This window comes from Zalophus californianus, chromosome 16 (genome assembly GCF_009762305.2).
Source record: "Zalophus californianus isolate mZalCal1 chromosome 16, mZalCal1.pri.v2, whole genome shotgun sequence".
Classification (NCBI taxonomy): Eukaryota; Metazoa; Chordata; class Mammalia; order Carnivora; family Otariidae; genus Zalophus; species Zalophus californianus.
This window is the reverse complement of record NC_045610.1, coordinates 36,853,357-36,865,017: the sequence shown is the minus strand read 5'-3', so window position 1 is coordinate 36,865,017 and position 11,661 is coordinate 36,853,357. Positions and strand designations below refer to the sequence as shown.

General features: G+C 48.3%; 1 long non-coding RNA gene across 1 annotated transcript; it reads right to left on the bottom strand.

Annotated features, from left to right (window-relative positions):
- Positions 1–2,882: 2,882 nt before the first annotated feature.
- On the bottom strand, positions 2,883–11,122 carry LOC113939605. Its single transcript, XR_003525303.1, has 3 exons — positions 10,859–11,122; positions 4,640–4,817; positions 2,883–2,999 (listed from the first exon to the last, which is right to left on the bottom strand). It is a non-coding gene; the product is annotated as an uncharacterized LOC113939605 (long non-coding RNA).
- Between the last annotated feature and the right edge of the window lie 539 nt (positions 11,123–11,661).

Below are 11,661 nucleotides of genomic sequence, written 5' to 3'. Positions count from 1 at the left end.
AACCTGGTCTCCTAGCAACAAATGGTAATGAGATGACAGGCCCGGGCTGAGAGATACAGACAGCCACCTAGAAAAAAAGCAAACAGGCCTCAACATGGGGACCCAGAGACACCTAATTGCCCTGAAGTAACCAACAATGGGCCAGACTTTGGGCCACAAGCCCCAGCACTCTCAGTTGCTCTCATGTAAATATTAATGTAATGTCTCTGCATGTGTGCTTCCTAGTTCAGACTAGGAAGCATATATTCATATATTCCATGTCTACTTTCAGTAATCTCTGAAGCAGACGGCTATCAACTCCCATTTTTATAGATGAGTAAGTTGAAACCTGGAGAAATAACTTGCTTAAAGTGGAAACAACCCAAATGCCCATCAGCTGATGAATGGGTAAATAAAAAACAGTATATCTAGAGGATGAGGTATTATTTGGCCAAAAAAAGGGATTGAGGGGTACCTGGCTGACTCAGCTGATGGAGCATGTGATTCGTGATCTGGGGGTTGTGACTTTGAGCCCCACATTGAATGTAGAGATTACTTTAAAATTAAAAAAAAAAGAGAGGCCCTTGGGTGGCTCAGTTGGTTAAGCATATAACTCTGATCTCAGTGTTGTGAGTTCAAGCCCCGTGTTGGGCTCCACGCTGGGCATGGAGCCCACTAAAAAAAAAAAAAAAAAAGGAATTGAGTATTGCTATGTCACAACATGGAAGAACCCTGAAAACATGCTAAGTGGAAGAAGCCCATCACAAAAGACCACGTAGTATATGATTCCATTTATATGAAACACCCAAGATAGGCAAATCTGTAGAAACAAAATAGATGTTTTCCTAGGGCTGAGGGTTGGGGGGAAATTGGAGAGTCACCGCTCATGGGTATGGAGTTTCTTTTGGGGGGGTAAAGAAAATGTTCTACAATTTATCGTGGAGATGGTTGCACAACTCAATATGCTACAAACTTGAATTATACACTTTATTATTTTTTTAAAGATTATATTTATTTATTTGACAGAGACACAGCAAGAGAGGGAACACAAGCAGGGGGAGAGGGAGAGGGAGAAGCAGGCTTCCCGCCGAGCAGGGAGCCCGATACGGGGCTACACTTTATTTTTTTAATATTTTATTTGAGAGAATGAGAGAACACAAGAGGGGGGAGGGTCAGAGGGAGAAGCTGACTCCCAACTGAGCGGGTAGCCCAATGTAGGACTTGATGTGGGACTCGATCCCGGAACTCCAGGATCATGACCTGAGCCGAAGGCAATCAGTCGCTCAACCAGCTGAGCCACCCAGGGGCCCTAAATTATACACTTTAAATGCGTGAACTGTACGCTGTGTGAATTCTATCTGAAGTTGTATTTTTTAAAAGGTTAAAAAAATTACTTGCCAAGGTCATCCATTGACTCACGGTAGAATGTCTTACATACAGACGCAGAGCTGGGCCCACATTATCAAACTTGGTTAGAGTGTACCTATTTCAGTAGAGGCTGTGCCACAACAGCGTGGGGTCCTCCCCCTGTCTTGGGCTGGAAGCAGGCAGCAGCTTCAGTTGTGAGGGAATCAAGATGAACAGGGTCAGGGCAATCATTAGTAGTCCACCATTTGGGCCGGCAGCATTAGTGGTCTCTGGGAATATCTATTCTGTGGAGATGAATGTACCCAATAAAGTTGGGGGAGAGAGTCACCAGCCACAAATTTCAGATAATCATATTAAGGGATCCAGCCTGCTCTGGCTAATGTTATTATTTTCTCCCTGTGGAAAGAAGGAGTATGACACTCCGGGGACTAAGTCTATTGTTTACTCAGTCAATCAACATTTATTGAGCACCCACAGTGTGCAGAACTAGCACAGGGCCAGGATTTTAAAAAATAAAAAAGTTCTTCCCTTGAGGTATCTACAAGATTAATGAAGACATCCCCTCTGCCCTCAGGGAACACTTCAACTGCTGAGGGTGGGCGTCTCGGGCTTCAGGGGTCTCCTGATCTGATGGTGAAAAGAGACAGTCACCCACAAAAGCAATTTAAGGATGCAAAGGTAAGGGAAGTGATCTCACAGACTGAGGATGGAAGGGCTGTGAGACCTGAGTGTTAACAAAGGTGTGACCAAGTCAATGATGTCTTATAAGAGTGCTTTTGGGGGTGCCTGGGTGGCTCAGTTGGTGAAGCGTCTGCCTTCGGCTCAGGTTGTGATCTCAGGGTCCTGGGATCGAGCCCTACTTCGGGCTCCCTGCTCAGTGGGGAGTCTGCTTCTCTCTCTCCCTCTGTGGTCTCTCTCTCTCTCAAATAAATAAAATCTTAAAAAAAAAAAAGAGTGCTTTTGAAGAGGTTGAGGAACAGAAATGGCAGGCAAAAATGGGGTTGTATTCCGAGGGTCTCTACAAAGGGGGAGGGAGCAGTAGAGTCAGAGAAGGGGCCCAGAACGCAAAGGACCTTTAAGCAGAAGTACTAGAATATAAAAAGAGGGGGCTGACCCACCCCCACTCCAGGGGCCCTTAGGCCAGTGCCTACTCAGGGGCCTTTAGGCTGTGTCCACTGAAGCTTTCCCCCCTGCTTTCTTGGTGAAAACAAAGTCATAGTTCAGAAGGAGAACGACACACACATCGTACCAGGGTAATTTGCTTGGTTTCTGTATTATACTACAGTGACATAAAAAACATAACCATTGGGGGAAACTGAGTGAAGCAGACAGGAAACATCTTTGTACTATCTTTGCAACTTTCCCTGAATCTATAATTATTTCAAAATAAAAAATTTTAAAAAATCAAAAAGAAAAGGAAAGAAACCAGTTTCTGTCCCAAAAGACTATAATCTAGGTGAATCACATCTAACAAGCTCATTTGAGCTCAAGCGACAGGATTGAGGGTGGGGAAGCATGGTGGTTGTCAGGATATAGGAGTGTCTCAGGATCCCAGGCTTCAGGACTCCCAGCATTCCGGGTTGGAGCTCTAGGTGGCACAGAAACCTCTTCCCTTTAGCTCTCTCTCTCTCGTTCTCACTCTTGCTCTCTCTCTGGCAAATAAAAAAGTTTTATTTATTTATTTGACAGAGAGCGAGCACAAGCAGGGGGAGCGGCAGGCAGAGGGAGAGGGAGAAGCAGGGTCCCCGCTGAGCAGGGAGCCCGAAGCAGGGCTCGATCCCAGGACCCTGGAATCATGACCTGAGCCCAAGGCAGACGCTTAACCGACTGAGCCACCCAGGTGCCCTAAGTAAAATCTTTTAAAAAGAAAAAGACATAGGATGGAATATTGCTCAACAATAAAAAGGAACAAACCTGATCCATGCAAGAACTTGACTGTAGTCTCCAGGGAATTATGCTAAATTTGCAAAGTGTTTTAAGTTACATACTATACATTCCATTTACTTAACACTCTTGAAACTTCAACATTACAGAAATGGAGACTAAACCAGTGATTGCCAGAGCTTAGGTTGCAGCTAGTCTCGGAAGGAAAGGGAAGGGGGGTGTGGTCTAAAGGCCTATGTCAGGGGTCCATGTGGTGACAGAACTGCACCCTGACTCTGCTGGTGGATAAGAAACCTTCACACAATACAACTGCATGAAACTACACGTGAATGAGAGCCAGTAAACCGGGACATCTCAGTACGACCATCGGATGGGTCAGTGTCAATATCCCAGTTGTGAGATTAGACCAAAGTTTTGCAAAATGTTGGGGGAAACTGCGTAAAGGGTACATAGGATCTCTCTGTACTCTTTTCGGCAACTGGCCTGCGAATCTACAATTACCTCAAAATAAAAGATGTTATTTATAAATAAAAAAAAACAGGGGCGCCTGAGTGGCTCAGTTGGTTAAGCGACTGCCTTCGGCTCAGGTCATGATCCTGGAGTCCCCGGATCGAGTCCAGCATCGGGCTCCCTGCTCAGCAGGGAGTCTGCTTCTCCCTCTGCCCCTCCCCCCTCTCATGTGCTCTCTCTCTCTCATTCCCTCTTTCAAATAAATAAATAAAATCTTCAAAACAAAACAAAACAGGAGCTTCGAAAGAGCAGTTTGGGATGAAAGAATTGCCACCATCCATGTGATGAGAGTACTGTGTCCCTAGTGGGGCACAGTAAGAGAGGAGGCTGGAAAGAAGGTTCAAACCAGTCTGGGAAGGGCCTTGTGTCCCATTCTGAGGAACAAAGTGGACCTGGTCTTAACAGGAGCAATAGAGAGCTTTTGAGATGTTTAATAGGGGAATGATGTAATCAAGTCTGTCTTCTAGAATGATCCCTGTAGCGTGGTTCTGGGTTGTAAGAACACTGTGGAGAATGAATTGGGTGGTAGGGATAGTAAGCAGGGGAAGCCTGGAGGAAGAAAGTCCAGTTAGGAGACCACTCACTGCAGCGGTTCAAGAGAATAACCAGGGCCTGGACCAGACTGGAGATGCACAAGGGAGCGTGGTTCAAGAGAATAACCAGGGCCTGGACCAGACTGGAGATGCACAAGGGAGCGTGGTTCAAGAGAATAACCAGGGCCTGGACCAGACTGGAGATGCACAAGGGAGCACAAGCCAGATCTGTTCAAGGAGTTGAAATCAACAGGGTTTTTGTGATCCATTAGATGCCAAAGAATGAGGGTATATTAATTTCCTAGGGCCGCCATAACAAATGAACACTAACGGGGTGACTTATAGCAACAAAATTATTCTTTCACCTGTTGGCAGGACCACATTCTCTTCAGAGGCTGTCGGGGACAGTCCGTTCTTTCAGTGGCTGTTGGCATTCCTTGACTTGTGTCTTCATTCCAATCTGCCTCCATGGCCACAATACCTCCCCAGTGTGTGTTCTCTGCATGTCTCTTAAGGACACTTGTCATTGGACTTAGGAGTCACCTGAATAATCCAAGAGAAAAGTTGATCACATCTTCTGTCCTATGAGGCAATACTCTCTAGCCAAATAAGGTAATGGTCACAGGTTCTGGGGATTAAGACATGATATCTCTGGGGGGGGGGGGGGCGGTGGCACGGCGGGAGACCACCATTCAACCCACTACAAAAAGGTGGGGAAGAATAATTCCTAGGGTTCTGACCCAGGCCACCAAGGGAGACCATACAGAAGAAAGAGGGGCTTTCAGGGAGGGAATTTCAGTTTTAAGCATGTTGAATCTGAGGGACTCATAGGGATAGTCAGTAGGCCATGGGAGAAACGTTCCAGCAAAGGGCTGGGTTGGGGCTGGAAGTTATTGTTGACATAGGGCAGGTGCTGGCCTGGCCGGAGAAGAGAGAAAGGATGAGTTTAGGACAGACCCTGAATAACATCAACTTTAGGGGTTGGGCAGCCATCCAAGAAGGGGAGAAAAGCCAGGAGAGAAGTGACAGCCTGGAAGTCAAGCAAGAAAACAGCTTCAGGAAACAGGTTCAATACATAGTGTCAAATACTGAGAGGGAAGGGCTGGAAAGAAACCTTTGATTTTAGGAATTGAACAGACATGCAGATGCGCCTACTTTCGCCCTTTTTAAAAACCACTACATGCTTGTTAACATTTGAAATAGGGCGCCTGGGTGGCTCAGTCGGTTAAGTGGCTGCCTTCCGCTCAGTTCATGATCTCAGGGTCCTGGGATCGAGCCCCACATCAGGCTCCCTGCTCAGCGGGGAGTCTTCTCCCTCTGCCACCCCCCAACTCATGCTCTCTTTCTCAAATAAATAACAAAAAAAAATCTTTTTAAAAGAAGAAGAAGATAGCAGGAGGGGAAGAATGAAGGGGAGTAAGTCGGAGGGGGAGACGAACCATTAGAGACGATGGACTCTGAAAAACAAACTGAGGGTTCTAGAGGGGAGGGGGGGGATGGGTTAGCCTGGTGATGGGTATTAAAGAGGGCACATTCTGCGTGGAGCACTGGGTGTTATGCACAAACAATGAATCATGGAACACTACATCAAAAACTAATGATGTAATGTATGGTGATTAACATAACAATAAAAAAATTATTTAAAATTTTTTTTAAAAAGAACATTTGAAATGCATGAAGTGGAGAGAAAAAGTGGTTCTAGTAAGCAAACACAATCACTACTAACATTCCCATCTGTTTCTTTTTTTTTTAAGATTTTATTTATTTATTTATTTATTATTATTATTTTTTAAAGATTTTATTTATTTGACAGAGAGAGACACAGCGAGAGAGGGAACACAAGCAGGGGGAGTGGGAGAGGGAGAAGCAGGCTTCCCGAGGAGCAGGGAGCCTGATGCGGGGCTCAATCCTAGGACCCTGGGATCATGACCTGAGCCGAAGGCAGACGCTTAATGACTGAGCCACCCAGGCGCCCCAAAAAAGACCAATTTTTTAGATGCGTGTGCACAGGTAAGGTCCCTGCCTAGATTCCCAACCTAAGCATCCTTCCCTAAATCCTCCCTGAGGGTCTGTGCCCAGCAGGAGTAACTGAGTTCCTCCGGACCTCAGAGAGGTTCCCCTGGGCAAGCCTGCGGGAGCGTGGCCCTCCTGACCCGGGGCCCTTTCCTGCACCTCCTCCCATGGAAGCTGCCACACTGGTTTGGTCTGGACAAACACCAGGCACTTTTCCCTAGGTCAATATTTCACATCCGTTGTCGTTCATCTTCAACATCTGCTCCCTGAGAGGTCGTTCCCTGCCCTACCACCTCTGACTGCCTCCTGGTCTGTGCCCCTGGAAAGAGGCTCTCTATAAGCTCACCCCCCGCTGACCCCAGGACTCTTCATTATCATATTATTTAAATCCAATACATATTGAGTGTTTACTGTAAGTCAGTGCTGTTGTTATCCCTTTTTTTTAAAAGATTTTATTTATTTATTAGGGCAACAGAGAGAGCATAAGCAAGGGGAGGGGCAGAGGGAGAGAGAAGCAGACTTCCCGCTGAGCAGGGAGCCCCACACGGGGCTCGATCCCAGGACCCTGAGATCATGACCTGAGCTGAAGGCAGATGCTTAACTGACTGAGCCACCCAGGTGCCCCATTATCCCTTTTTATAGAGGAGGGAGCCAAGGCTTATCGAGGATGAGGAAGGTGGCAGAGCCGGGCAGGCGGGGCTGGAGCGGGGTTTAGGTGTGTAACACACCCATCTGGGGAAAGAGCAAACCCCACTGTGGGGGATGGGAGGGGTGGGTGTGGCTTGGAGCCTGACTTCCTCTCATCCAGCCATTCTGTCCTCCGCAATTAAGTTCATAGTCCAGGAAAGTCCCAGCAATGACAATGACCCTGAAACTTTCTCCGAAGATAAGAACTGCTTGGCCAGAGCTGCCCTCACCACTTGCCACCCCTTCGGTAACCCTTTCCTTGCCAGGCTTTCCAGCCTACCTTCAAGTCAGGACAAATCCTTCTAAAGCTGCCCAGATCCAGGTCCATCCCCATCATCCCCATCACCGGGACCCATCCCCGCTGCCCCCCTCACACAACCCCACCTCTCCCGCAGCTCAGCCCCCACTCAGCCCAGGAGAAGTCACTGTAACAGTTCATCAGGAGGGAGATTTAGGCAGGATGGCAGGAGTACTTGTAAAACAGGAATGTACCCGGGTCCAGGAAACTGCTATAAACAGGCATCTTGACAATGCAGGCGCTCCGTCTCCTGCCTGTAAACCCGACGCAGAGCCAAACAGAACATCTGTTTATCCACTGCCATGGATTCAGGAAACCAAACAGCCGTGCCCATCACCAGGGCAAGACCTCCAGCTCCCGGCTCCCAGCCCCCAGAAATGACTCCCCCCCATGCCACCCCCTGCTGAACATGGCCCTCAGGAAGAAACCGAGGAGCTTTTCCAATCTGCTCAGGGCTCCACACCCTTTGTTGGGAAAGGGTGGGAAATTCTACCTGTAGCCAACTTCAGTCTCTGTTCATATAGCCCGAACAATAGGATTGTTTCTGTTGTTGTTCCTCATCAACTACACAGTATCTCCTTTTGACTTGAGTAAACTAGTTGGCATTGAATGCTTAGACGGTAAGCGTGCGGTGTGAAGCACTTTGTATTTGGTGATTTTAATGCCCACAACAAGCCATTGCTCTAATCTTAATGAATGAAGAATTCATGATTAAAGATATCATTAATATACCTATTTTACAGATGGGACATCAAGAAAGACGTTGAGTAAATTGCCCAAGGTCATATAGTAACAGAGTTGGGATTTGAGTTCACACAGTCCAACTTCAGAACCCATGTGCTTCATTATTAATATGCTCTGTGTCTCCCTAGTTTTCACCCCCATGAACCTGCCATTATTCTCCTTTGAGCCGGGAAACCTACAACTGGTCCCAAAGAAGCTGAATAGATTTATTAGGGGCCACAGCCAAGGTTGGTTTCCTTCCCATCACTTAAGTCCATCTCTGACCACGTCCACACCAGCCATTCCCTGTACAGCCCTGTCTTGCTCCCATCCCTCTTAACAAAGAGGTTTCCTAACCCTAACTGGGGGACTGTGCTAGTCATTCAGGAAAGCTCCCGCAGACAGGCAACCCTGGTCACAAGGGAAAAAGGAACCCCTATTTCAGATGAGGTCTTGCATTCACGGTGCTATGGCCGAAGTAGATAGAGGAGCCCCTATTTCAAAATGGCTGTATTTGCTAATTAAAAACCACTTTAATAAAACACCTTGTAAGGAAGATATCTGGGGAGGCGTTATGCCCTCAGTAGACTTGTTTGGGAAGTCAGCATTGAATTCCTTCTGAGGAAACAGCAGGGGAAAACAGCCCGTATCTCCTTTGGTTGGGGTGTCCTTTCTTATCCCAGCTCCCTCACACACCTCACAAACCACCAACCACATCGCTAGCCCCCTGAGTCTGCCATTGGCTCCAAGTTTTGACCACCCCACACCTCCTGTCTCCATCGAGGAGGCAGGCTAGTAGAGAGAGCATCACGGTCAAGAGCCCAGACCCTGGAACCAGACCACCCTGCAACAACTTCAGGCAAATTACTTAGCGTCTCTTGGCCTCAGTTTCCCCATTTGGCAATGATAATTATAGTCTCTACTTCAGCTCGATGAGTTAAAATGTGGAAAGCATTTAGAACAGCGTCCGCCACATTGATTATAAGCCCTCGATAAATATTCCACTCCACCACTTAATTAATAGCCCCGTGAAACTGGGCAGGCCTCCTTGAAAGAGGGTAGGAGATCAGGATCAAGAACACTGGTTTCGGGGCACCTGGGTGGCTCAGATGGTTGAGCGTCTGCCTTCAGCTCAGGTCGTGGTCTCCAGGTCCTAGGAATTGAGCCCCACGTCGGGCTCCCTGCTCAGCAGGGAGTCTGCTTCTCCCTCTCCCTCTCCCCCTGCTTGTGCTCTCTCTGTCTCTCTCTCTCTCTCTCAAATGAATTTAAGAAAAGAAAAAAAAAACTTAAAAGAAAAAAGGAACACTGGTTTGAAGTCAGACAGCCTTGCCCTTGAATCCTGACTTTCAACAGCTTCCTTAAGCTCTGTAAACTTCAGTTTCCTGGTCTGTCAAATGAACCTAATAACATCTACTTCGCATTAGTGTTATTGAGAGGATTAAATGAGACAATATATGTCAGGGGCTTAGCACAGGGTCTGGTTGGAAGGGAGCACTCAGCAAGTAGCCTTTGTGACTATAATTAACTCCCCAATCTTCAGTCCCTTCATGTGTCAATTGGAAACAATACCTCAGGCATTTGGGGAGGCCTGGAGGACTGGCCCTGGAATCTCCCTTTCCCTCTCTCCTGCTCTTTTAGGACACTCCACCTACTGCCCGAGGGATGCTGACTCACCGGTCAAGGCCCACTCAAAATGCTGCCCCTTGGGGCGCCTGGGTGGCTCAGTAGTTCAGCGTCTGCCTTCGGCTCATGATCCCGGGGTCCTGGGATCGAGCCCCACATCGGGCTCCCTGCTCAGCGGGAAGCCTGCTTCTCCCTCTCCCACCCCCCCCCCCCGCTTGTATTCCCTCTCTCACTGTCTCTCTCTGTCAAATAAATATATAAAATCTTTAAAAAAAAAATGCTTCCTCTTCCCAGAAGCCTGCCTGGGTCCCCATCCGATGCCGACTGGTTCAGACTTAAATTCAGAATCACTCAGTTCCATTCTTGCCTCCTGTTCATGCCCCCCCCCCCAACTCCCGGCCCCGGGAGGTCCCAGGGGACATCTTTCCTATCCGGCATCTCCCCAGGGTAGGAACTTAAGTAAATGAAATACCACCCCTCTTTCATCTCATCTCAAGATCAGGAAAGGGTGGTTGAGGGCGGCCTTTGTTACTGAGCCTTATCTTCCTGGGCTTGGCTCCACAGCCCTCAGCAGGAAGAGGGGGCCCTGGACCTGCAGCCTCTGACCCAGCCACGGGGCGGCTGAGCTCCAGAGCAGCGCCCAGAGCCCTCTGGCTGGGACTCCGGCTTCCACAGAACACTCTGTTGGGTTTACTCCCTCCCAGGGCCTGTTCAAGGGCATCCAGGGCCCTTGACACTTGTGCCCACATCATGTTAAAAATATTAAGATGCACTCCCATCCCACACGCAATGTGAGTTACAGACAAACTATGCACAAATGGTGTTGCAGTTGATCAGTTGATGTTTTGTTTTGTAGCCATTTACTTAAATATTTGAGTTTACATTTTGCAATCTTCTCTTTTTATTTTGAAACCAATAACATTTTTCCATGTTTCAACCATAGTCCCTAGGCCTAAGCCTGTGTGTCTAAGGGACGGGCCGCAGTGCCTCCAGCGCCTACACCGGCTTGCTTAGATCCTGTGTCCCAGAGCTTGTCAACCCCAGAGCCCATCTGGACCATACACACCCTACCCGTTTTTCCACCCACCCACTCACCCACCCATCTATCTATCTACAGATTTCTCCCCAATATCCAAAAGTGGAGTGATCCTGTGAAACCTTTTGTAAGCCAAAACGGCACAAAGTGAAGAAGCAATTACCATTAATTTATATGGAAAATTCGTTTAGGCCTTTCTGATACCTTAGGACGCTTCTTGCGAATGGATGCACAAAACAGAGGGAGATAAAGCAGATGCTCACAGACTGCGCAGAGCTCTGGAGGCTGGGTGCTGAGACGCTGAAGTGTGGTTGGGAGGGTCGGCGCGGGGGGGCCTGGCGGGGCCGCTGTGCTGCTGGCGGTCTCGCTGCAAGACTAACGCTGAGCAAGGGCTATTTTCACTTTTTTCATAAAAGCAAAGATCCTCTTTGGGTTTCTTTCAGTTAGTGAAAACAGGTAGGTCTTGCGTAAGAGCGAAGGGGCCTGACGACTTTGGAAAAGCGTGGACGCCTGTGTCTATGGCGTTGCCAAGGGTGGACAGGAAGGACTGGGGGCAGAGACTCGAGAAGCCGCGTGCGGTGTGAGACTGCCCTCTAGAGGTTGCGTCGGGAAGGTGCAGGTGGGGAGGCCCTTGTCCGCCAGGTTATCCACCCCGCCCCTCGTTCACTGAGAGTCACTGAGCACCCACCTGGACCAGGCACCCGGCACATGCTCTGGGAACAAAGGCTAATACAAGGAGGAATAAAGCACATCCTTATCTTCCAGGAGGTCACCATTTTTTAATGGCGACTGCAAACACATAATACACAATTACAGTTCCGTACCATGACTACCCTACCAGCGGTGTGAACCAAGTTCTATGGCAGCACAGGGGGAATGGGAGTAAGTCTGGAACAAAAGGGGAAGGCATCAGAGGAGAGGTGACATTTAACTTGGGCCTTGGATGAGTAAGAGATGGCCAGGCCACACTGGCGAGGAAAGGCGTTCTGGGCAGGGGGACTTCATGA